Raw genomic sequence first — 26,818 nt, forward strand, 5'->3', positions numbered from 1 at the left:
TTGGATAGAGCCCAATATTTGAGTCTATTAAGAACTTTGTGAGCCCTGAAGCTGTTTTTGCAAGTGATAGAAATTTTACCCACCCACCTCCACTAGTTTAGTTTCATCTGGAAATTTGCTGGGCATCTCTTTCATTACCCTGTATAAGTTATTTATGAATATGGTACAGAAGACCAGATTCAGACCAGGTCCATCAGGTAGCCCACGGGATGCCTAATTTTCAGGAATAGGAGCTGGCTAAAAGAATTACCAATGGAAAGAAAAATCTACACCTGATTTTCAGCAGTGACTTAATGGTGAGTGTTGTTTCCTGATATTCCAGTTAGTACATTTGACAAAGAGGCAAGGAACAAACATGTTTAAACTTTTGGGAGTTCTGCAGCTTGTAAGATAATTTTCTGGACCCCTCTTTCTTATTAGCATCACTCTCCCAGATTGTTCTCCCTCTTCCAACTTTTCCAGAAGGATCTGAAGACCTGGCTGATACACTATCATGTATGATAAACTGGACTGATATGGAGCTCATGAAGTGGTTGGTTTGAGTCTGTTTGTCTCTGCCACAGGAAGCAGGGAGGTCTATGGATTGTTGTAAAGTGGATTTTTAATTTTGTAAAATGCCCAAGATCATGTGCAAGTTGGGCAGCCTTATAGATTTGTTAAATAAATAAAATTAATTTGAAGCTATATTAATCTATTAATTCTCTGCTGTTATTGTATTTTTTCTTTTGTTAATTAATTTAGCAAATTAAAGTAATAAAATACAAAAGACTATGATAGAAAATGTAGCCTATTTTTTCCCTAACTTGCCTCCCTCCAAATGTTTGGGTAGCAACTGCCTGAATTTTAAACTGTAAATCTAATGTTCCCAATACTTTGGAGGGAGGCAGTTTGAGGATTGCCAGACTACCTTAACAAAGCAGTTTGCCAAAGTATGCATTCTTTAAGAGCATCAAAACTTTTTTTTTTGAAACTCGGTTTTCCCAAATGCATCCTTCTGGTGAATTATGTAGCAGAAAAATGACATACACTAGAATATTCTGTTCACTGCCGCAGATTTGTGATGTAGCAGTGTATATCTTAATGGGTTACATGTTTTGTTTCCTGGCAATTTTTAATAGATCAGTTTTTTTTTAAAAAAAAAAAATGTCTTATTCTACTTCCTCTTATTTCCAGTTTGCTTCCAAATGCTTCTTATCTGTACAAACATTAATGGTTTACTATTATAATGCCTCATTCCTCTAAAGCAAAGTTTCCCAACCTTTCCCACTTTGCGGACCGGCAGGGAAGAAAGGGGATTATTCCATATGCATGGTAGGCAAGCGGGCATGTGCGTATGCAACTCCATTTGAGCGAGCAGCAGGAACACACACCTGATGTGCAAATGGCACATGCACTCGTCCACTTCAGCCTGGTTCTGAATGGCTGAAAGTGCGGTAGTGGCCCATGGTCCAGGGGCTGTGGACTCCTGTTCTAAAGGAACAGGTATTTTTTATGGCAAATTTCTGAATGAAGGAGTAGAGTAGAGTAGAATTAGAATTAGAATTAGAATTAGAATTAGGATAGGATAGGATAGGATAGGATAGGATAGGATAGGATAGGATAGGATAGGATAGGATAGGATAGGATAGGATAGGATAGGATAAGTTGGAAGAAGTTGAAAGGGACCTTTCACTGCTCAGGCAGGAAACCCTGTACCATTTCAGACAAATGGTCGTCCAATCTCTTCTTAAAAACTTCCCTTGTTGGAACATTCACAACTTCTGGAGGCAAGTTGTTCCATGATTAATTGTTCTAATTTTCAGGTAATTTCTTCTTAGTTCTAGGTTGCTTCTCTCCTTGAATAGTTTTCATCTATGGCTTCTTGTCCTGCTCTCAGGTACTTTATAGAATAGATTGACTCCCTCTTCTTTCTGGCAGCCCCTGAGCAGTCACGGAATGGGTTAACTTTATATGTTTTATAATCATCTTTGTTGCTCTTCTCTGCATTCTTTCTAGAGTCTCAACATCTTTTTTACACCGTGGCAACCAAAACTGGATGCAGTATTCCAAGAGCCTTGGTAGTACAGTGGTTTAATGTTATTAACACAGCTGCCTGCAATTTCTGCAGGTTCAAACCTTACCAGGCTCAAGGTTGACTCAGCCTTCCATCCTTTCTAAGGTAGGTTAAATGAGGACCCAGTTTGTGGGGGCAATAAGCTGACTTTGTATAAATATACAAAAGTATGAAGGCTATTGCTTAACACATTGTAAGCCGCCCTGAGTCTCTGGAGAAGGGCGGCATATAAATCAAATTTTTTTTAAAAAAATGGTCAATTACTCCTAAAAAAATGTAAAACTTCAGGAGAGCCATAAACATTGTGTCTAAGCTGGACCAATTTCCTCATCATTGGATTTTTACATTTATTTTTATCTATTGATATAAGATTTTGCTAAAGCATGTGGTTCTTCCAATAGTGAATTATGAAGGTGCCTCCCAGGGACTCTGCCATCTAACCTCAGTGGGGATGAAAAAGAAACACCTTGTAACTGGCTTTAATTAATTTAGCAAGACAGCAGAGGTATCCATGAGATCCAGCTACCGTAATCAACATAACCAACACACCCTTGTCCTGTTCTGACACAAGCGCTGCTCCTTTCATAGCAATAGCAATTAGACTTACATACCACTTCGCAGTATATTTATTATTTACAGCCCTCTCTAAGCAGTTTACAGAGTCAGCATATTTCCCCCAACAATCTGGGTTCTCATTTTACCAACCTCAAGCGGGATGGAAGGCTGACTCAACCTTGAGCCTGGTGAGATTCGATCTGTCAAATTGCAGTCAGCTGGCAGTTGGCAGTAGCCTGCAGTACTGCATTCTAACCACTGTGCCACCAAGGCCCAACGAGTCTCGTTAAGTGTGTGCGATGTCAAAACACACCTAGCAAAGGGAGAAGGCTTGCATGCCCTCATCGGTGGACACCCATATATGATAAGCATTTTTCCTTGGCACTTGAAATGGCGTTTCCAAAGCCGTGGTGGCACAGTGGGTAGAATGCAATATTGCAGGCTAATTCTGCCTTCCACTGCCAGGAGTTAGATCTTGACCGGCTCAAGGTTGACTCAGCCTTCCATCCTTCCAAGTGTTGTTCTTACTGTCAGGAAATGTCTCCTTAGTTCTAAGTTGCTTCTCTCCTTGATTAGTTTCCACCCATTGCTTCTTGTCCTACCTTCAGGTGCTTTGGAGAATAGTTTGGCTCCCTGTTCTTTGTGGCAGCCCCTCAGATATTGGAACACTGCTATCATGTCTCCGCTAGTCCTTCTTTTCATTAAACTAGACATACCCAGTTCCTGCAACCGTTCTTCATATGTTTTAGCCTCCAGTCCCCTAATCATCTTTGTTGCTCTTCTCTGCACTCTTTCTAGAATCTCAATATCTTTTTTATAGTGTGGTGACCAAAACTGGATGAAATATGATTACTTCAAGCCCTATTGGCCTTCCAAAAAGCGGTGAAGACCTGGCTTTTCTGGCAGGCCTGGGGCTGTTGATCTTGCTGTTGCGATCTTGTGAGATCCGGCCATGAATGGTGTGAATGGGTTTTAATTTTTTAATGGTTTTATAATGGTTTTTTTAAAAAATGCATTGTAAGCCGACCTGAGTCTCTGGGGAAAGGTGGCATATAAATTGAATAAATAAATTAATTAATTAATTAATTAATTTGGTGTTCCTGTGATGGCTCAACGGTTCAGAAATGCTGAGCATGTCAGCTGGAAAACTGAAGTCAGGGTTTGAGACCTGAGCACCATGCAACGGGGTGATCTCCCATTCCTTGTCCCCGCTCCTGCCCACCTAGCAATTTAAATGCATGCAAATGTGAGTAGATTAATAGGTACCATTGCGGTGGGAAGATAATTACATTCTATCCACCTTTGACATATATTTTTACATCGTGGCAACCTAAACTGAATGCAGTATTCCAAGTGTGGCCTTAGATTTGAAAGAGTTTGTTTCTAGTTGAAAACCTGGTACTCTTACCATGAATTTTTTTGCTAACAAAAAAAAAAAAAGAAAAAAAGAAAAAAAGGATACAGGATTTTTTTAAAAAATGATTGTAATTTAAAAATTAAACTGTCTTCTCCTTGGCAGCTTTCCAGTGATTTGGCCATACACATTTATAGCTAACACTACTCCTCCCCAGACCCCCTCCCCTCTCTCATGTGGCCTCTCTTTTTTAAAGATGTGCTGGTTTCTAAATAAAAACATGCCAATTCAGTGTTATTAATTCTCTTCAGCTTTAATTGGATCTGACCCATTTCTATCTCTCCCTCTCTTTCGTCTTTATTTCTCACCAGCTTTCGTAATGCGGCAAACCATACAGCAATTAAGAAAACACTAAAGCCACAAACAACATCTTGGGCTCACCTGCCCAGGGAGAGAGTGAAGGAAGAAAATGAGACTGCCTACAGGGCTTGGCCAGTGTGAAAAAACTGACCATAGTTTGTTCACACTTCATAAAGCGTGAAAATAATTTTCAGGTCAGATGTACAAGATGGAAATTATTCACACATGATTCTGTGGGAAACTTCCTCCCACCTCTAGAAGAATGAAATTTTTCGAGGTATATTTAAAAAGGCAGATTATTATATTTCCCAAAGGGAGAAATGGAAAAACATGTTTTTTTAGAGGCAGAGGCACTTTCCTTAATAGCCCACAGCAGATGTCAGCACTTAAGAGATAAAGAGATAGCTCTATTCATAGGCAAAGCAAATACTGCAGGCAGAAATCCATTCAAGATAGGATATTGTGAAACTCCCTGCAGCAAAGTCTGAACCAAGGCAGAAGGTAGGATTAGCCCTCACTCAAGAGCCAAAACAGGATGAAAGCCATTAAGCCACAATACGAATTACTCAACACTCTTTCACAATACAAGTCCCTTCATTGCATCACTCTCAGCAAACTTCAACCAAACCTGGGAGCACAGACAACCTATAGAGTCAGCTATGGCCCCTACGTAATCCCTACAACAGCCAATAGAATACATGTTCTTGCACAGGAACAGGAAGCTCAAGTGCAAAGCTCAAAAGAAGGTATAAAAAAACCCCACTATCAACTCCATGTGGTCAGCTGCTCAGAACCACCCATGTAGATCTGCTTCATTATTAAACCATCTTTCCAATCAGCCTCCATGTTTACAGTGTCTTTCTCCCAGCTTGGAACTGAACCAGAAGGATATTTCTTCCCACAATGCAGAAGCAAATTCAGAGAAATGGATGCATCCTGGAATTAAAAATAAATAAATAGCCCAAGCCATTTCCCAAGGATACTTTTGTTGCCTGCTGCTCCAGGACAGCCTGCTTCCAGGACAGCCATGAAACACACAGAATACAACCCAGCAATGGCAAAATGACAAAGCTGATACTCTTTGTTTTATGTTAAAAACTAGCTAATGCAAGGATTTTATACTCTTAATGATGGTGCAGGGGTGGGCTGCTGGGGGTTCGAAGTGGTTCAGAAGAACCTCTAGCTAAGATTCTGTGCAGTTCAGAGAACCCCCAAATCCCACTCCTGGCTGGCCCCGCCCACCCTGCCCCTCCTCCCAGGAGTCCCTATGGACAGGGCGTGTGCGGAGGCTCGGGGAGGGCAAAAAACAGGCCTACCAGAAGTTCAGGAAGGCTGGAAATTGGCCTGTTTCCGGCCTCCAAATGGCCTCCGGAGCCAAGGGAGGCTGTTTTTGCCCTCCCGAAGGCTCGAGGAAAACCTCCGGAGCCTGGGGAGGGCAAAAACGCCCCCTCCCCCACCATGGTGCAGGAAGCCAACTAGACCATGCCCACCATGGCCACACCCACCCAACAACCGGGTAAAGAACCTTTTGCTAAAATTTTTGAAGCCCACCCCTGTGGTGGTGCACCTAATTAAAGCCAATTGAAAATATTTCTGCATATTCCCTAAGAGGCCTATTTTAGCTATCCAGAAGGGGTTAATTCTGGCTGCACAGGGCCAAGCCTTAAGAACAAATGCATAAAAAGCTAGAATTGAGAAGCCAGCAACAGGCAGCAAATGCCGCCTCTGCAAAGAAGCTGAAGAAACTGTGGATCCACCTAGTTAGCTGCTGCAAGAAGACGACCCAGACTGACTACAAACAACAACGTATGCATGAGAAAGTAGCAACAATGGTACATTGGAATATCTGCAAGACATACTATTTGTCTGTAACCCAGAATAACAAAATAGACAAAGTAATAAAAAAGGTAGACGATAAAAGTGATTTGGGACATTAAAATTCAAGCAAACAAGCACCTGCTATATTACACTCCAAGCGTAACAATTGTTGATAAGAAAGACAAAAAGGTCTGGAGAGTGGATGTTGCAAGATCTGGAGATCAGATCAGAACAGAAGGGGGAGGGGGGAAATCACAAAATTCAAAGACTCGCAAATAGAAGTAGAATGACTGTGGAATAAGAAAACAAAGGCAGTAATAGTAATCAGTGCCTTGGGTGCAATTTGAAAACATCTGGAAGATTACTTGAACACCATCAATACTGACAAAATCATCATCAGTCAACAACAAAAGGCAGATTTACATGGAATAGAATACATCCTCCAGTGATAACTTGAGCACCATCAAATAACATCTGCCTATCTCTTGGTCCTTGGGAAGGATTCAATAAGTGGACAAACAAAGGCAAATTCAGCCTAACATCTGGCTGAGTATGTGATCAACCATAATTTTGGCATGGCACCCCAGTGTGTCAAAAACCACAGCAAATTTATGCCACAATCTTTCTGTTTCAAGTTTCACATCTTGATAACTTGTTATCTTCAATTCCTTCTTTTCTCTTCTGGTATTGAAGAGTATTGACAAATCAACGCTTCCTTCTTTTCAACCACAGTTAAATCTGTGCACCAAGACTTTATCAGTTTGTATTCAGAAATCCCACAATATTTTAACCTGCTAATTTCCAACTACTTTTCCAACTCTATTTTCCCACTAATTTTCCATTACTGCCATATGATAATTTTTATAGATGTTCCAGTGAATCATTTTGATATCTTATTCTTTATAATCCATTTCTGTGATCTTCTTGCATGAGCTGAATAGTTGATCTACAATTTCTTCTACCTCTTTTCACAATCTGCACTGTGAATAATGAATTTTTCCCCCAAAGGTTTTGCTTCCTGAAAATGTTATGATTAGACTTCAAACTAAACATAAATATAATTTCAGAATGCCTGTACTACAAAGGAATCTTGAGAAATATGAAATGAATGTTTAATGGCTATAATGTATTTAATCACATAATATTTCCAACATGTTGCATGAGTTCAACAGGGCTAAAATGTTTTGCTGCTGATTTTTGTTTGTATTGTAGCAATGCATCTTGCTACCGTGTCTAATAATAGTTAGTCAGCACTGATGAATTCCGATTGCCCACGAGTGTTTTTCCATCATAGCAATCTCCAGGTAAGAACTTTTACAATGTTCATCACTGACTGCCCCTAGATTTTTGGGAAAGAAGTTCAAATATGAATGCAGAAAATGAATCTTCAGTGTCATGTTGTACTTCATGGTTTTATATGTTATAAGAAGTTTGTCAACCAGTTGAATATAGTTTGTTGCTCTATTGTTGCCAAGAAAATCCATAACAACATCCTCAAATGCTTTCCAGCATTTTCTCTGGCCCCACTAACAGCTCTTCAAACCACTTGTAATTGATGGCATATCTGATCTGTGGACCAACAAAAATGCCTTTCTTAATTTAGGCATCTGTTATTTTTGGAAACATCTGTTTCAAAGAATCAAAACATCTTCCTTGTTCAGTGCTTTTGCAGCTTTTTGCATCAATCCAAATTTATGTGCCATTTTTTTCTATCCTGTAACTATCCTCCTCCTCCTCCTCCTCCTCCTCCTCCTCCTCCTCCTCCCTCTTCAACTTCTTTCCCTTCCCCATCCCTTCTTCCTCCTCCTTTCTCTTTCTCTCTCTTTTTGTTCTTTTTCTCAAATGCATGCATGCACATGCACACGCACACATACACACACACACACACACACACACAGGTAGCATCCTAGATTATGGTCAAGAAACTTTCAATGCGAAGTCCTTTGTCCTGCAGTGGATTGATTTGGGCTGACGATAATACATTGCAAGTATATGGACAATGATCAATAGATTGACTAAACAAGCTGTTCTAAACCCAAGCAGAGGTGGGTTTCAGCAGGTTCTGACCAGTTCTGGAGAAGCGGTAGCAGAGTAGTTCGGAGAACCAGTAGTAAAAATTCTGACTGACCCCGCCCCCATCTATTTTCTGCCTCCCACATCCCAGCTGATTGGGAGGAAGTGGGGATTTTGCAGTAACCTTCTCCTGGATTGGGGACAGAATGGAGATTTTACAGTATTCTTCCCCTGCCACGCCCACCAAGCCACACCCACAGAACCGGTAGTAAACGTTTTTGAAACCCACCACTGACCCAAAGGTGCTTTTTCAAAAGGCAACTGGACTTTTTGGTTTTTTCTTTGAAGACCTTTCACTTCTCATCCGAGAAGTTTCTTGGATGAGTTGAAGAAACTTTTTGGATGAGAAGCAAAATGTCTTCAAAGAAAAACCAGTTGCCTCTTGAAAAAGCACCTTTGGGACAACCATGACCTGGATGACTGAGAATCTCCATAGATATTGAACTTTTCTAAAGTATCTCAACCTGAAATCTGGAAGATAGCGCTATAAACCAATTTGGCTGATCATGAAAAAAGCTCTGTAGAGTTGACCTGGCTAGTACTTGGGTAAGAACTCCCTAAGACACCTCAGGGGGAGGGAGCACAAATTAATTCTGCTCTTTAGGAGTAAAGTATAGCCAAGTTTGACAACCACTGGTTTTCAAGATTCTTCAGCTATGCTGATTGTGAAGTGCTCTGCTCTGATTTGTAAAAAAGAAGTGAGAGGAACAACAAAATTAACCATTTATGTGACAGATAAGTCCCAGGCAAACAAACAAACAAACCTAACAAAACAGATCACATCCCTCCCCTCAGTTGCTTAGCAACCTTGTCCTTCTTTGTTATTGCAAAATCCTTTTCACTGACAATGCCCCCAGTTTGTCATCCTTTTGCTTGGAATGATTCACCTGAATAAGCTGCTGGACCCCAGAGGCAAAAAGCTGTGTCCAGACATCCAAATATCCAGAACTGGGCAATTTATGAAATAAATTCTAAGAAAATGTAACAGAAGATGACCTCTGTCCCCACATGTTCAATAGTTGGGGAAGGGAATATCTTCAGTTTTTTTAAAAAAAGAAAGGACAGGTGGCATAATCTTGTTGATTAGGGGTTGGTCTATCTGTGCAGAATCTGGAGGACAATGCACGTACAATCCTGGGACAGTTTCTTTTTCTGCTTTGCATTTACATAGCCAAACATCTTAGATATGGACCCAATTAGAACAGTAGAAATCAGCTAATTATAGATGTGATCCTTTTGATTAGGTCCTCATTGCCCTAGGAAATTAAGTCCTGCAAATGTCATCAGATGTATTTCTGTTCATTCTGTGCTCATTCTTTCTCACTCTCAGTCTTTTCCAACCACTCTGACCTTCCCAAAACAAGGTATTTTTGTTAAAACAACCAAACCATCACCTATCCCTCCAATTCAAAAAAAATAAAAAATAAATAAATGCAGTCCTGTAATCTTTTGAATTTTTGCTTTGCCTTCCTTGCACAACAGAGAATGTTCTTTCTGTGCCAACTCAGGAAGCTCAAACTGCCCAAGGAGCTGCTGATACAGTTCTATAGAGGAACTATTGAGTCTGTCATCTGCACCTCTATAACTGTCTGGTTTGGTTCTGCAACCCAACAAGACAGACACAGACTTCAGAGGATAATTAGAACTGCAGAAAAAACAATTACTACCAACCTGTCTTCCTTTGAGGACCTGTATACTACATGAGTCAAAAAGAGGGCTGTGAAAATATATACAGACCCCTCACATCCTGGACATAAACTGTTTCAACTCCTACCCTTAAAACAATTCTATAGAGCACTGCACACCAAGACAACTAGATATAAGAATATTTTTTCCCAAACGCCATCATTCTGCTAAACAAATAATTCCCTCAACACTGTCAAACTATTCACATTAGCTTGCATTATTATTGCTATTAGTCTTCTCATTGTTCCTGTCACCCATCTCCTCCCACTTGTGACTGCATGATTGTAACTTTGTTGCTTGTATCCTTGTGATTTATATTGATATTGATTGTTTCCTAGTATGATTTGATTGCTTATTGTACCGTATAACTGTCACTGGGTGTTGTGCCTTGTGATTCTTGACGAGTGTATCTTGTCTTTTAAAGACAAATTCCTTGTGTGTCCAATCACACTTGGCCAATAAAGAATTCTATTCTATTCTATTCTATTCTATTCTATTCTATTCTATTCTATTCTATTCTATTCTATTCTATTCTATTCTATTCTATTCTATTCTATGTGTGTACACCTAATTACACCTTACCTTTCATGCCTTGGGAACATAAATGCCCACAAACTAATTTTGATTTTAAGTACCAGGGGCAAAGGAAAACAGAAAAGGCTCAGATATCCACATATCCACAGATTTAATCTGAGCATTCAAATATCAGAATAACAGAGTAGGAAAGGACCTTGGAAGTCTTCTAGTCAACCCCGCGGCTCAAGCAGGAGACCCTATACCAGTGATGGCTAACCTTTTTGTAGTCACGTGCCAAAAGCAATGCATGTGCGACCCCTCCCCCACACTCCCCTCGCCCCGTGCATGTGTGCATGACCTCCTTGACCCCCCCATGCACACGCATCTCCCACATGTCCCCTGCCCCCCGCATATGCAGCAGAGACCCAAAAATCAGCTGGCCAATGGGAGCATGTGCATGCATGTGCATTGGAGCTGACCTGGGGCGATGGCACGAGTGCCCGCAGAGAGGGCTCTGCGTGCCACCTGTGGCTAACGTGCCATAGGTTCGCCATCACGGCCCTATACCATTTCAGACAAATGGCCGTCCATTCTCTTCTTAAAAGTCTCCAATGTTGGAGCACCTACAACTTCTGAAGACAAGCTATTCCACTGGTTAATTGTTCTCATTGTTAGGAAATTTCTCTTTAGTTCTAGGTTGGCTCTCTCCTTGATTAGTTTCCATCCATTGTTTCTTGTCTTGCCTTCTCTGATGCTTTGGAAAATACCCAGTCTTCTTTGTGGCTACCCCTCAAATATTAGAATGCTGCTATCATGTCACCCCTAGTTCTTCTTTTCACTAGACTAGACAGACCCAATTCCTGCAACCATTCTTATTATGTTTTAGCCTCCAGTCCCTCAATCATCTTTGCTGCTCTTCTCTGCACTCTTTCCAAAGTCTCATCTTTTTGTGGTGAACAAAACTGGATGCAATATTCCAAGTGTGGTCTTACTAAGGCTTACTGAAGGAAAACCCAGGCTTTTCAGATTCAGGTTTTCCCAGATGTGCCTGTTTGCCAATTCTAGTAAAGAGAGAACTTTGGAAAATGCTTGCTTCTGCGTCTTTACTTGGAGTTGGGGTTTTTCTGGAACGCTGATAGGTACCTCATTGTACTTTAATAAAACAACATTTTTTCTAACAATTTGTTTATGAAATAGTCAACCTACAATCATATCTATACCTCTAATACCATCTGACAGAGTGGCAGAGTGATATGCTCCTGGTCCCCTCTATAAAACAATGTCATTCGATGGGACCCAGAAGTCATTCCTTCTGTCATGGCACCTGCCCTATAGAACAGGATACTTGCTTAAAACTGATATAGCCCCAACCTTGTAAGACATAAAAACCCATTTCTTCTCCTGGTCATTGAGCTACAATGTTTGAGGAGCTCATTCCATATGGGTTATACAATTGTGGTTGGCCTTGGATGATATTTCCTGCTTTTTTTATTATTATTAATCATTTTTTATCTGGATATTAGCTACTGACAGTTATGGTATGTGAATCAGTCAGCTGTATAAATTAATTAAATTAATAAATAAAAATTAAGATAAAATTAGGAAAAAGCTTGAAAATAGCACCATTCATACCAAACCACAATTTTGTGGGAGGGATTGGTGGTACTTCTATGAACCTGCTTTTTTAAAATACTGAAAACTATCACAGTTTTCAGATCTGTGCCCTCAGCATTACTCAAGACCTTGCTTATGCTTGCTAGCTTAATATATTTATTTACCTATCTATCATTTTGATAGCCCATTCACCCTCATAAAACCAGCCCAGGGCAATTAATCTTAGGTCAATCTAGCAAAACTTTGGACAAAGCAAACAATTTTGTTGGCAATTGTCAGGAGAGCAAAGATCTTTGTTCAGGGGGATTATATTCTCCAATAGTGATGTTGGAGATAAATGACAGGATATTGGAAAAGGGGCCTATAAAAATAGTGAGAAAAAGCAATGGCTGAAGAAGACTGGAGGCAGTGAAATTAAGTCTGAATATATTTCTTTGTTATACTGAAGACCAAACAATTGCTTGTATCTCATACCACTGTTCTGTTTTTGATAGTATATAGTTTTATTAAGGTCTGGATTAAGTGAAACATGAATGAAAACTCATTTATTTATTCACTTGTTCATTCATCCATTCATTCATTTTAACTCATTTATTTAATTTTTATAGACACCCATCTCAACCAAGTGACTCTGGATGACTTACAATCCCAAAACAGTTAAAATAATTAAAAACAATAAAAACAGCCCATAAATAAATAAATACAGCAGCAGAAATAGTGAACCAACCAAAGGTAAAGAAGCCAAGAAACGGGGCTATTAACACATTCTGAGTCCCAGGGATGGGTACATAGCCAATTTTGTAAACCATATGAAAGGCCAGTAGGGTTTGGGCCCATTCTTATCTTTGAAGGGAGAAGAGCCTTGGTGGCGCAGCAGACCGAGTACTGTTAAAGTGCTGTTAAGTAACACCAGCTGCTTGCAATTACTGCAAGTTCAAATCTCACCAGGCTCAAGGTAGACTCAGCCTTCCATCCTTTCGAGGTAGGTAAAATGAGGACCCGGTTTGTGGGGGCAATAAACTTTGTATAAAAAAGAACACCGCTTGGGGGTGGGGGGCAAAAGCCCTACTAAGCAGGTATTTACAAAAGTATGAAGGCTATTGCTTAACGCATTGTAAGCCGCCCTGAGTCTCCGGAGAAGGGCGGCATATAAATCGAACCAATAAATAAATAAATAAATATTCCATAAAACAGGAGCTACAACATAGAAAGTCCATCTTCTAGTTGTCTTTCAATGTTCTTTGGCTGATGGGATCTGCAGCATGTCCATCTGCAGCATGATCTAGCAGTAAAGAATGGGGGTCTACCAGAAAACCCATCTGACCCACAGCAGAACGGTCCCGGGGACCACAACAGTACTGAAGACCCCAGTAACCCCATTGGAGGAGAAGTCCCCTCCCACCGAGGACTTGGAAACCAGTGATAGTGAGGGTGACATCGATCCAATAGTGCGTATGGCCCTAAAACCATTTGAATTGGACAGGTAGAAACTCTTGGAAAAAAATGGTCCCTTGAGTAATCCAATCACAAATCGTTGAGGTGACAACCAGCACCTTCGAATTGTGCCAGAATTAAAATGGTAGCCCATGCACTTTACACAGTGGTGTGTTTCATGCTTTAGAGATGAGCATGAATAAGGAATCAAGTTTACTAGGAGACTTTGGATAAGAAGAGTTCATTTGAAACTATGGTTTGAACTAAAAACTGTATTAAATGAGGAATGGAGAACTACAGAACATTCATCCAGGTGGAATGTTCCCAAAGAAGATGCAATATGATCCAGAGGGGAACAGAATGTTCCAGAGAACACTTGTTTCCAGACTGAAACAATTTGCACATGACTAATTTAACTGAACTTAAAAGTCTCGCTTTAAGGAATCATGGCCTTAACCAAAGTTTGCTTTAAAGAACCACACGGAGCTGCTAAATGAAAGATGCTGAAAGATGCAAGAAAAAAATAGTTGACAAATGCCTTACATTCATGGAAATGTTTGAAAGACAATATATCATATAATGTCTATACATGTGAGATCTGAGTATGAAATCTGAAGGAGTAATACACATGCGATGAATATTTATTATTTATTCAATGATTTATAAACCACCTCAGTCATCCCAATAAGTCTAGGTGACATATTGAAAGAATAAAACAAATAGAAAAAAGTAATTATCATATATCAATCTATTGATCTACCAATCTATAGTTAGTCAGTTAGTTAGTTAGTTAGTTAGTTAGTTAGTTAGTTAGTTAGTTATCACATTTGCAAACCACCCATCTCCCTCACAGAGGGACTCTGGGTGATGTATAAATAAAAAATTTAAAAAAAAATATGATGTTAACATCTAAAAACTGAATATAAAAATGTAAAATAGGGCCAGAATAATTCAAAATGTGGCAATAATAAAATCAATGGCTTTCAGGGAATGAACTGCCCCCTGAAATACGAAAGATTTCCGACCTCCGGGTGTTTTGCTGCGCTCTGAAGACCCTGTTGTTCCGCCAGGCAGGGCTATTAACATAACATTTTAAATTGGGGTATTTTAAATTTCTGGGATTTTAATTGGAGCCTAATTATTTAATGATTTTAAATTTTAAATTGTTGTCGTGTTTTTTGTGTTTTTAAATAGGCTGTACACCGCCCTGAGTCCTTCGGGAGAAGGGCGGTATAGAAATAAAATTATTTATTTATTTATTTATTATTCAGGGCACTCACCAGCCCCATGGCTTCAAGCTAGGCCACAGAGCCTGGTTTTTAAATATTTTTGACAGGAGTTTAGGGATCCATCTTGTCTCATGGGGAGGGGAGAGAATATTCCAGAAGTGTGGGCAATGGCAGAGAAAGCTTTCTTCCTTGGCCCTGCCAGTTGGGATTCTTTAATTGACAGGATCTACAATATACAGTACCTTCTTGCCTGCCTGTTTGAGGTAGACTGATATGATGGGGGAAGCTGTATCAGTAGCCTGGCCCCAAACCATGTAGAATATTAAAGGCCATGATCAACACTTTGAAATGGACCCAGAGACAAGCTGGCATCCAATGCAGCTCACACAGCAGAGGTTTACACGCAGTGTTCTTTGGCCAAGATTGCTCGCTTGAGGAAGGAAAACACCAAGAATCAAGAAATAAGATGCCAATATCACTGCAGTGTCACAAATCATCCCGTTCTAGAGCCTGCTGAAAGAGCCATATTTCCAGAGCTTTCCTAAATAACAACAATACCAGGTTATGCACTTTCAGGAAATATACCATCTCATAGTTCAAGGCAACCACAGAAAAATTAAGCCACTAAGGTCCAACCAGATGACATAATTTTAACAATGGGACCTGAAGACAGGTTGGGTCCCACAGGTAGCCAGGCCCTGAGACGTGAAGGGATTACAGATTACAGATTAACAGAGTTGGAGGGGACCTTGTAGGTCATCTAGTCCAACCCCCCTCCCAAGCAGGAGACCGTACACCATTTCTGGCAAATGGCAGTCTAATCTCTTGATTCACTTGAAAGTCTCAAGTGATGAAGCTCCCATGAATTCTGAAGGCAAGCTGTTCCACTGGTTGATTGTTCTCACTGTCAGAAAATTTCTCCTTATTTCCAGGTTAAATGTTTAAGGGCTTTAAACATTACAACTATCATCTTCAATTCTACCTGGAAGCCAATTTACAATCTTTGTAGTTGGCAGAGCAGAGATGTTACTACATGAACTGAGGGACACTCGAAACATTTATGCTGCTGTCTAGACCAACGAAGCTTCCGAGTGGTCTTCAGAGGCAAACCCCTCTAAGCATGCTATAATCATCCATTCTTTATTAGTCCTTATAATTAAATTAAGCAATTCTTTCAATTGCATTTATCTTTGTAGTAATCCTATCTTCGATTGACTAATCATTCTCACTGTCAGGGAATTCCTCCTTATTTCCAGGTTGGATCTCCCTTTGACAAACTTCCACTCATTGCTTCTTGTCCTGCCTTTAGGTACTATGGAGAATAAATCAATGGCCTCTTCCCTGTGATAGTCCTTCAAGTTTTGGAAGGCTGCTATTGTGTCTCCCCTAAGCCTTCTCTTCCTTAGGTTAAACATACCTAATTCCCTTAGCTGTTCATCATACGATTTAACCTCCAGACAAGTTATCATTTTTGTGGATGCTCCATCACTTGAGATTTTCAAGAAAAGATTAGAAAATCATTTGTCCAGGATTATATAAGGACTTCTGCCTTGGGTAAGGGTTGGACTAAAAGACCTCCAAGATACCTTCTAGCCCTACAATTTTATGATCGTAGGAGGGGTTTAGAACTGGTTAGGTCTTACTGGAATTCTTACAAACAACTAGATGCAGTAACATTGTTATATCATTACTATTCTCACATTGTGCTGTTCTAATGTAATACTTTGATGTAAGAAAATTATTTAATAGAACATATGGGATACAAATATGAGGTATTCTAGCTTCTGTTATTTGCTAAGCTAGCATTAGCTTTCATTGCTTTTGAAATATAGCTGTAAGAATCAATATGTATTAAGTGACCATTGATCTATATTTTGCTTTGTTATATTGTTCAATATTAATTTTATTTCTAATGTCTTTTCTTAGAGGGTGAGTTTGTGAATCTATGTGAAAAGTACATTTTTACCTAGGCAATCTAGTGAGCAGGGGGGATGTGCTTGGTGCAAAAAAGGAAATGTTTAGAAAGGTCAAACCTATTATATAATTACTGAAGGGCAAGGCCAGATGTGAGAAAGTCAATTAAGAAGCAGAGATTAAAGAAACTGGAAATTTACCCCTACAGTATTAATTTAATTGGGCGATCTTAGGATATCACCAGCAGTCAATGGGATCCAAAGAAGTAGCAACTAATTAAATTTGGAAGTAAAAGTAGTAATATGGTGGCCAAACGAAGCATAACATATTATTATCACTAAAAAATAATTCCAAAAATACTGAAAAAATAAATTCTATTTTTCTGGTTCTAGGAAGGCAAGCTGCTAGATTACTCCTAACCCAAGGCCTTCAGATTCTTTCCTTAATATGCAGATCGATCTATTAGTTGATTTTTCTTAGAATATAGAATAATAGGGTTAGAAGGGACCTTGGAAGTCTTTTAGTCCAACCCCCTGTTCAAGCAGGAGACCCTATACTATTCTGACAAATGGCTGTCCACACCAATCTCTTCTTGAAAACCTCCAGTGATGGAGTACCCACTACTTCTAGAGGTAAGCTGTTCCACTGATTAATTGTTCTCACTGTCAGAAGATTTCTCCTTAGTTCTAAGTTGGATCTCTTTTTGATAATCTTCCATACATTCTTGTCCTGCCCTCAGGCACTTTGGAGAATAGGTCAACCCCTTGTTCTCCATGATAGCTTCTCAAGTACTGGAAGACAGTTATCATATCGCCCCTAGTACTTATCTTTCTTATTCCAGACATACCTAGTCCCCTCAATCATGCATCATACGATTTAGCCTCCAGACCCCTTATCAGCCTGATTCCATCTACTCTATATCTGTGCATTTGGTTTTTCTTGTCTACATTTAGGACCTTACCTTTCTCTTGCATTTTGTTGGATAGGTCCCAGTGTTCAAGTCTGTTAAGGTCCTTCTGAAGTGCTAGTTATTCTCCCCAGCTTGGTTTTGTCTGTAAATTTGATGAGTTCCCTTTCTATTCTCTCATGTAGATCATTTATGAAGATGTTGAAAAGTCCTGGGCCTAACATAGAACTTTGAGGCACATCACTGCATGCTTCTCTGTGTGTAGATTTAATTTCACTGAGGACATACTTATCACTGAGTATGGTTGGTCAGCCAGTTGAGAATCCATCTGGTGGGGATAACTTCGACAATGAGGAAATCCCTGTTCTTCAAAACTTCATTCAATAACTTTGTGACTCATTCATCTATGTTTGCATACCCTCTTCTGAGCCTCCACTGAAGGTTTAATGTGTAGATATTTAAAATGCTTTGTAAGACTTAAGTAGAGAATGGTTCTAACTGAATATAGAGTTATATTCAGTCCAATAGTCCAGTGGAGGGTTGCTACCAGTTCACCCCAGTTCGGGCAAACCGGTAGCAGCGGCGGCAGGAGATGGACTAGTCAATTAATTTAATTAATAAATACACCTTTTTATTATTTTTTATTAATAATGTTGTCACTAATGATACTTAGATATGCTTTCAATTTCCATGTTATTAATTTAGTCATTTTAGTGAAATATATTGCAATTACCTCTTTAGTAAAACTTTAGCTGTATGATTCATGTTATTGCCTTCTTTCCTGTTTTCATTTGCCTATTCTTTCAATACATTGCAAATGTATTTTCATTTTCTTTTCAATCTTAATGCAGTGGTTTGTTCTCCATAAGCAAGGTGGAATAACCTGGGATAAAGGGATAAAAGAATCCAGCTTTCACCAGGCAATAATTCTTGGACACCAATCAATTAAACAATTCATCCTGGGGAAAAATTTAGATTTTGGCATAGTTCATGAAAACCATTTCCCCCCCACCAGCAATATCTTTATAAACAGGAGGCCTGTGGAGAAGAAAGCAAGTTACAATTTCTGTACCATCTGTATTTCTGTACCTTTGTAACTCTTCTGTGGATATTTAGTGGCTGGGCTCCAGTTTTAGGTAACAAGTTTCAATGTTTTATGGCTATTTATCTAATTTTGACTCTTCCCAAACAAATATATTTCAAACAAGTTTAAACCTCACTGCCACAGCAGGAGATATAACCATACTATACTGGGAAGAAAGAGAGAAAAGAAAAGAGAGACAATATATAAATTATTTGGGAAATGAAGCAATCTGGATCTTCTCTAGATCAAGTAGATTCAAGATAGATCAAGTATTGATTCAAAGAATTCTCCTTTCGCATCCACATGAGGATACTAGAACTTTGTTGGACCAAATGGATGTAGGAGAATAGAACAGAATAGAATAAGGAATGGGGATAGGGAGATAGGGAGATAGGGAGATAGGGAAAGGAAGGGAAGGGAAGGGAAAGGAAGGGAAGGGAAGGGAAGGGAAGGGAACCAGTAGGACTAATAGAATAGTCCAACCTCCCGGCTCAAGCAGGAGAACCTATATAATTTCAGACAAGTGACTGTCTAGTCTCTTCTTAAAAACCTTGAGTGATGGAACACCCATGATTTCTGAAGGCAAGCTATTCCACTGGTTAATTGTTCTCACTGTTAGGAAGTTTCCAGATTGCTTCTCTCTTTGATTAGTTTCCACCCATTGTTTCTTGTCCTACCCTCTGGTGGTTTGGAGAATAATTTGACCCCATCTTCTTTCTACATGTTATGAAACGTGTAGGAGATGACTAGGCTGAGCCCAAGGGAGGAGTCAAATGTATCATCAGTTATGAGTCTCTTCGTGCCCACAAGAGATCCAAATCCAGTCCACTGTGAACTCCTTATGTACAGCCAAATTTAACCATTAGTAGTTCAGATTCTTGAATAGAGATTAACCTTGTAATAAACCTTTATACACATCTGAAAAGCCTGGATCTCCTGATTTCCCTGGTGCTTGACAATGGTCTTCAATATCAATATAAATATTGATAGACTCAAGATCACGTGAAGTGTTAATACCATTTTATAATGCCTTGGTAAGGCCACACTTGGAATATTGCATTCAGCTTTGGTCGCCATGATGTAAAAAGATGTTGAGACTCTAGAAAGAGTGCAGAGAAGAGCAACAAAGATGATTAGAGGACTGGAGGCTAAAACATATGAAGAACGGTTGCAGGAACAGGGTATGTCTAGTTTAATGAAAAGAAGGACTAGGGGAGACATGATAGCAGTGTTCCAATATCTCAGGGGCTGCCACAAAGAAGTGGGAGTCAAGCTATTCTCCAAAGCACCTGAGGGCAGGACAAGAAGCAATGGGTGGATACTAATCAAGGAGAGAACCAATTTAGAACTAAGGAAAAATTTCCTGACAGAACAATTAATCAGTGGAACAACTTGCCTGCAGAAGTTGTGAACGCTCCAACACTGGAAGTTTTAAAGAAGATGTTGGATAACCATATGTCTGAAGTGGTGTAGGGTTTCCTGCCTAAGCAGGGGGTTGGACTAGAAGACCTCCAAGGTTCCTTCCAACTCTGTTATTCTGTTATTTGCTCGCATTTATTTCCAAGTCATTGCGTGGCATTTTGGTGCAATTCTATATCATCTTGTGAAGTGTCTGCGTAAATTGCTTTACGTTAAAAGTTGCAGGGTGAAGTGTATTCTTTGCCAATTGTATGGTGTGTACATGTGTGTGTGTGTGTACGTGTGTGTGTGTATGTGATTACTATGAAGAGAAGTCATGCCCTATTTTCAACATTTTTTTCCTCTTCAGAAAGTAATATGCTGCCTCTTCTATTTTTAGCTCAGCCCTGTAGGTAGAATAACAGAATAACATTATCCCAGAAGACTTATCCATGGAGACACTGAAGAGAAGCTTCCAGGAACTTATCTCTATCCTTACTTCATTTCAAGTGCATTGAACGATAAGAAATACATATTTAAAATAGCCACCCTTTCTTCCAAGGTAATAGTTCAATGGACATACACCTCAGGCAAATTTAAGGTCAGTGGTCTCCCTGTAGGACAGCCATACCTAACACTTCATCTAGGTTTTCATTCTCTCCTCTACTTCCCTAGTTCTGATATAAGCCTTAATTAAAATCCTTTCGAGAGCCACAAAATCAGCCTTCCCCAGCTTGGTTCCGTCAGTATAGATTAGCCTTTAACTCCAAAATTCATAGTAAATGACTGTGCTACCTGGAATTCTAGAAGGTTTCATCCCAACACATTTTCTCAGTCTGACGGGTTAGGAAGGGAGTAATTTGGGTGGGACGTCATTTTATCACTGTTCTTACCATATATTTTTAACATTCTGCGTTCACATCATATCGTTGCCCAGCCAAAAGTAAAGGCACAAGTGTATAAAGGAAAAAGTAAATCAATAGTTTGAAGGGAGAACATTCACGGGCAATTGATCTCATGTAGTCATTTTTTTTTAAGGAAACCTTGCAATATTCTACCGTAGGTGTTTTAGATTTTAATTTTTACCAGTCCTGAGTCAGGATGGTTAATCGCAAGGGGTTGTAGGCTAAAACATTTTGGGATACTACCTTTGTCTTAAAAAGGTATAAATATCACAGGAGCACAAAGTTACAGCTACAGCTGAGGTTTTCAACCTTGGCAACTTTATGATGTGTGAACTTCAACTTCAGTGGCCCCTGCTCTGTGGAGCATCCTCCCTTTGGAGATTAGAATAGCCTGCACTATGTTAGCCTTTTCTACAGCTCTAAAAACCAAGTTTAATGGGGGTTCTTTTTCTGTTCTAAGGTTGTTTTTTTTTTACTGTTTTTATTGTTTTAAAACATTTTTTTAAAATATAACTATAATATATGTTTTGAATTGTAAGATACCAGAGTCATTTGCTGAGATGGGTGGCTACAGAAAAGAGGGAGGGAGGGAGGGAGGGAGAGAGAGAGGGAGAGGGAGGAGAGGGAGGGAGGGAAGGGGAGACAGACAGACAGGCAGGCAGGCAGACGGACTCCCTCAATTCCCTAGCCAGCTTTGCTAGGGGATTGGAGTTAGAAATCCACACATCTTAAAGTTGCCAAAGTGAGAACAGTATGCTACCATATAGGTCTGAGAAGTTGACAGACAAGACATGCCTGATCATGGTCTGATCAGCCAAATAATTACTTAGCTAGGCAATATTTGGAATAGGAGTATACATGGAATATACACCCTTCCATTTTTATTATTCAATGAATTGCAACAAGGTTGATCCAATCCAACATTCCGCGTTCAATATCAGCCAATAAAAGCAGTTTACACAAATGTGCAAAGAGTTGCAGTATAAGAGAAACAATCGTCCCCAACTGTCTCTAACTGAGATTTAATTTAAGGTGTCAGACACTACTTTTAAAAGTATAAAAGGTGCAGACACATCATGCAATAACTGGCCAGAACTGACTCTGCCTGATTGGTTAGTTCATCGAGATAGGACATGCTGAAATTTCCTTCTCCTGGTTCCCTCTCCTGATTGAGATGGCAGCCCTCAAAGGTATGTGCAGTTTTTACGTTGTGACAATTCCATGAACAAAATAATGCTGTTTTGTTAATGTGGTTTCAGCTAACTGAACTATGGGTGCATGTTTTCGGTTTATTCTTAGGGTTTGGGGAGATAGGGGAAAATATTTTCTTTTTAATACTGATTATGATATAGTTATTCATTATTACATTGTGTTGGGGTTAGCTTTGTAATGTTTTATGCCATCAAGAATGTTTTGGTATTGAGATGGTTGAGATACTGTGGGTAAATAGAAGGAAGGGAGGAAACAAGGAAAGAAGGATGGGAGGGAAGAAAGGAAAGAAGGAAGGAAGGAAAGAAGCAATTCTGTGTGTCTCATCTCAAATTGGTTTATTTATCTATTATTTAGCAGTGCTTATGCGCTGCTCCCATCTCAAAAAGACTCTAAGCCAGGGATGTCAAACTCGCATCATCTAAGCCAGGGGTGTCAAATTTGTGACATATCATGACTTTTTCCCCTTTTGCTAAACTGGGAGTGGGCGTGGCCAGTGCATGACACATCGGCCCATGGGCCACAAGTTTGACACCCCTGCTCTAAGCAGTTTACATTCCCTTTTTTCAGTTAAAAAAAGATTAAAAAGCAAAAGAAAGTACAGAGATCATTATTAAAAATTGTAAGGAAAATTACAAAAAGGTCCATCGTCTGAGAAGCATGCCAACATCAAAACACAAACCATAATTCCAGGTGAGGGATGTCACTGCTCACATTAGCTCAACTTTCAGGTCTCTCGTTTTAAAAATCTGTCTCTTTAAAAGACAGATTTTAAGAGCTTTCATAGAGATCAATAGGGTGAACCTGGTCCAACCATGGGAGGTCAATTATTCCAAAGAACGGGGTATGCAAGTGAGAAAAATCAACTCTATGACCATCCCTAAAAGAAGGGATTTAAAATGAGCCTTCTCATTATTACTTGGTTTGATTCACACCCCTTTACATTCTTAGCTAGAGTTCTTTGAGGCTGATTCCTTCTTGTTGTTGACCTACCTTTCACAGTTTATTGAGAAATGAAACAGTATCTGGTTTAACGACTAATCTCTGAGTTTGGTCATGCAAGACTCAGGTCTCCAGCTGATCACAGAGATCTCATTTTCATTTACTTATGTTTTTCTTAAAGAAGGCAGCTTTTGTGCACTACAAATAAATTAAGGAAGAAGGCTGGAAACCATATTATTGTTATTCACAGCAGAGCGGAATCATAAGCTCACTTAAACCTTTCCTTCTGCAGAACCAACTAATGCTTGATTATGCGGGTTTATGGGGAAAAATTATGGCTGGGTATGATTTTTTTTCTCCTATAGAAAACATCTGGTTCATTTCCCACATCATTCTTTAAATGGCTCATCTAAACTCCAAACATGTCCTTAAGATGTTACACCTAGAGATGTAGGAAAGAACCACGATTTAAGCACCTTTTCAAATGACACCTTTTCTCTGAAAATTAGAAAAAGTTAGCTAAGGACTGTGCTAATTTCTTTTCTGGGCCTGCTAGTCAATGCTTTGTGTTCTGGGGATTATTGCTGATGCACAAACTCAGTCCAATTCTTTGGTGTTTTATGCAAGGTGGAGCTTTTTTATATCAGAATTGCTTTTATGTTGGTATGGATAGAGAATAAGGAGGATGACCTTGGTGGAGATATGTGGGACTCATTGCCAAGTCAAGGGAGCTGGAACATTTTTTAAGCCCAGAACATCCAGATAACATTTGGAACCAGACAGTGGTGGGTTTCACTTACCTTTGCTATAAGTTCGCTAATGTATGCACTGAGGGTATTTGATGACGTCCGGACAGGTGGGCGGAGCCTCCCACCGCCACGACTACCAGTTCACCCAAACCAGAGCGAACCAGTAGCAACCCACCACTGGAACCAGATCAGAAAAACACCTCCCTAATTCACTGAACTATAAGGGTATAAGAAGAATTGTTGAACGATCAGACTCACAAAATTCTGTTATAGCAGTCCAATTCAATAAAGGTAAATTTGGACTTTCTGTGCAGTTATTGATTTCATGGTCTGGTGTATCTATTGGGGCTGACAGAAGCAGATCAATGCATTCTGTGATATGCTCAGAGCCATTTATATATATATGTGTGTGTGTGTGTGTGTAGGTCTTTGGTTATTCGGGTTTTCTCCCGTGTAAAATTAGAACTTCCAATTTTATGCGGGAGAAAACCCGAATAACCAAAGACAGACACACACACACACACACACACACACACACACACACACATATATGTTGGACATAATTTTCAGATGATGTCTGTGTTTGGATTAATTTTATATTTTTATCTTCTTTGCCTCTGGATGTTCTACATGCAACTACTTAAAGCAAAAGAAGTGTTTTGCCTTTTATTGGCTTTTCCTCATATTCTTAAATAAAATAGATCCCATTTACCTTCTCTGGATTGGTCTACCTCGCCATAAAATGAGAGGAAGGAAAGAAGAGACTGATTTCCTTCTTAGCTGTAAGATGAAAATGAGATAAAGCAATTTCCCTCTTTCAGGGTTAGACTGCACTAGAAAAATAGGCGAGCCAAGCCAAAGGCTTTCCTTTTAATGATCACCCTTTCCTCTTCCTTCCCTTTCAAATCAGACAGGCCACACTTCCATTCCAGGGGAAGAGTCTCATCTGTTGTGATGTAATTAACTGTGACAATGGAAATGCTGTCAAATGCTGTCTTTCCTGCACTAAATAAACAAAACTGCCTATTGGTTACAAATGAGCATTGATCCTTTTCAAAGTGGGACATATGCAAAAGCTGCCTCTGCTTCCATGCATGCAAGCCTAAGGAGGAAGGGGTAATATGGATCCATGCTAATGAGATTCTCTTAACACCATGTAATAAGAAACAGCAAAGAATAAATTGCTGGAAGTGTGGCTTTCTCGTTTGTTTTTCCTTAACTTGCTACCCTGTTTATAGCACACAATGTTCTAAAAAGGATACAGGGATCTCAGAGAGAAAGATGATTTCTGGGGAACACACACACACACACATTTTTTTTTAAAAAAGAGAAATACTTTTCAATACTTACTAGAATAAAAACATCTAGCATAAAACAGTAGCCATTGTCCACTGAGAAGAATACTGTTGATAAATTCTTTGAAATTTTCTCAGTCCTGAAATACTTCCTTTCTATGATAGGCTTAATTAAAATTTGTTTTATTCTGGATTACTCAAAAATTCTGCATCACCATTACAATGTTGTAAATCCTCAGGATTAAAAAGACAAGAAGTGTCCTTATACAATGTCAAAACTTTGATTCATCTAGTGCTGTATGGGTAGATAAGCTTTTCTGAAGATAGCACTTAGAGTAGACTTATATACCGCTTTACAATGCTTTACAGCCCTCTCTAAGAGGTAGCATATTGCTATCAACCTGCCTTCCTTTGAGGACCTGTATACTGCACGAGTCAAAAAGAGGGCTGTGAAAATATTTACAGACCCTTCACATCCTGGACATAAAACTGTTTCAACTCCTACCGTCAAAACGACACTATAGAGCACTGCACAATAGAACAACTAGACACAAGAACAGTTTTTTCCTGAACGCCATCACTCTGCTAGACAAATAATTCCCTCAACACTGTCGAACTATTCACTAAGTCTGCACTACTATTAATCTTCTCATTGTTCCCATACCCATCTCCTTCCACTTATGACTTTATGACTGTAACTTTGTTGCTTGTATCCTTACAATTTATATTGATAGTTTCCTGATTGCTTATTTGTACCCTATGACTATCATTAAGTGTTGTACCTTATGATTCTTGATGAAAGTATCTTTTCTTTTATGTACACTGAGATATACACTAAGACAAATTCCTTGTGTGTCCAACCACACTTGGCCAATAAAAAAATTCTATTCTATTCCTATTCCTATTCCTATTCTTATTCTATTCTATTGCCCCCAACAATTTGGGTCCTCATTTTTTCCACCTCGGAAGGATAGAAGGTTGAGTCAACCTTGAACCTGGTGAGATTTGAACTGCTACATTGCAGGAAGCCAGCAGTCAACAGAAATAGCTTGCAGTATTGCACTCTAACCACTGTGCCACCGTGGCTCATGGTAGATACCTGTTGGACTGAGCTTCAGTTTCCCAGTCTCATTCGCTGCAGTGGGACAGCATGAAAGAACTGCTCTCTAAATTCTGAAAAGTTTGTTTTGGGATTAATCCACATCTTGTTTGAGTTTGGGACAGCAGTTCCTTCAAGAATCTTTTCTGGAATCTTTTCCAGAATTCATATTCCAGACTCAGAAGCATGACACGGGGGAAGCCTAGTTCAATCCCTTATTACTCCAAGGCACATGTTTTTGTGGAACATTGTAGGTATCTACAGATATGGGGCTGTGTGCAGGAACAGCTTTCCAGAGCATAATTAAGTCTGAAATTATGTTCAATAGGATTGATTTCAGCAGAGGTTTTCCTTCAAAAGCTTGATTGCGTATTTGTAATAAAAGCAATGTCTTATCAATTGCATAAACAAACAGATCAGCAGGGAACTCAAACGATCAATCTACAGCTGCTTCAGGGCACTTTCCAAATATTTCACAGTGTTTCTTTGTGACTTTGGATAAACAGTCTACAGATGTGATTGTGAAGCAAAAGGCTGCCTTTTTTGCTTAGGAATGGAAGACTAACAAAGTTACCTTGACTTTCTGATCAAGCAGTGTGAGTAGAAAGAAAGGTTAAAGGATCA

At 39.4% G+C, this 26,818-nt stretch overlaps 1 protein-coding gene across 3 annotated transcripts in view; it reads right to left on the reverse strand.

Annotated features, from left to right (window-relative positions):
* MDGA2 (MAM domain containing glycosylphosphatidylinositol anchor 2) overlaps nt 1–26,818 on the reverse strand; it is a 601,160-nt gene that overhangs the window by 451,942 nt on the left and 122,400 nt on the right. The gene's annotated exons all lie outside the window — the stretch shown is intronic.

The sequence above is a fragment of the Pantherophis guttatus genome, chromosome 1, assembly GCF_059756535.1.
Source record: "Pantherophis guttatus breed Tessera chromosome 1, ASM5975653v1, whole genome shotgun sequence".
In the NCBI taxonomy this organism is placed as follows: domain Eukaryota; kingdom Metazoa; phylum Chordata; class Lepidosauria; order Squamata; family Colubridae; genus Pantherophis; species Pantherophis guttatus.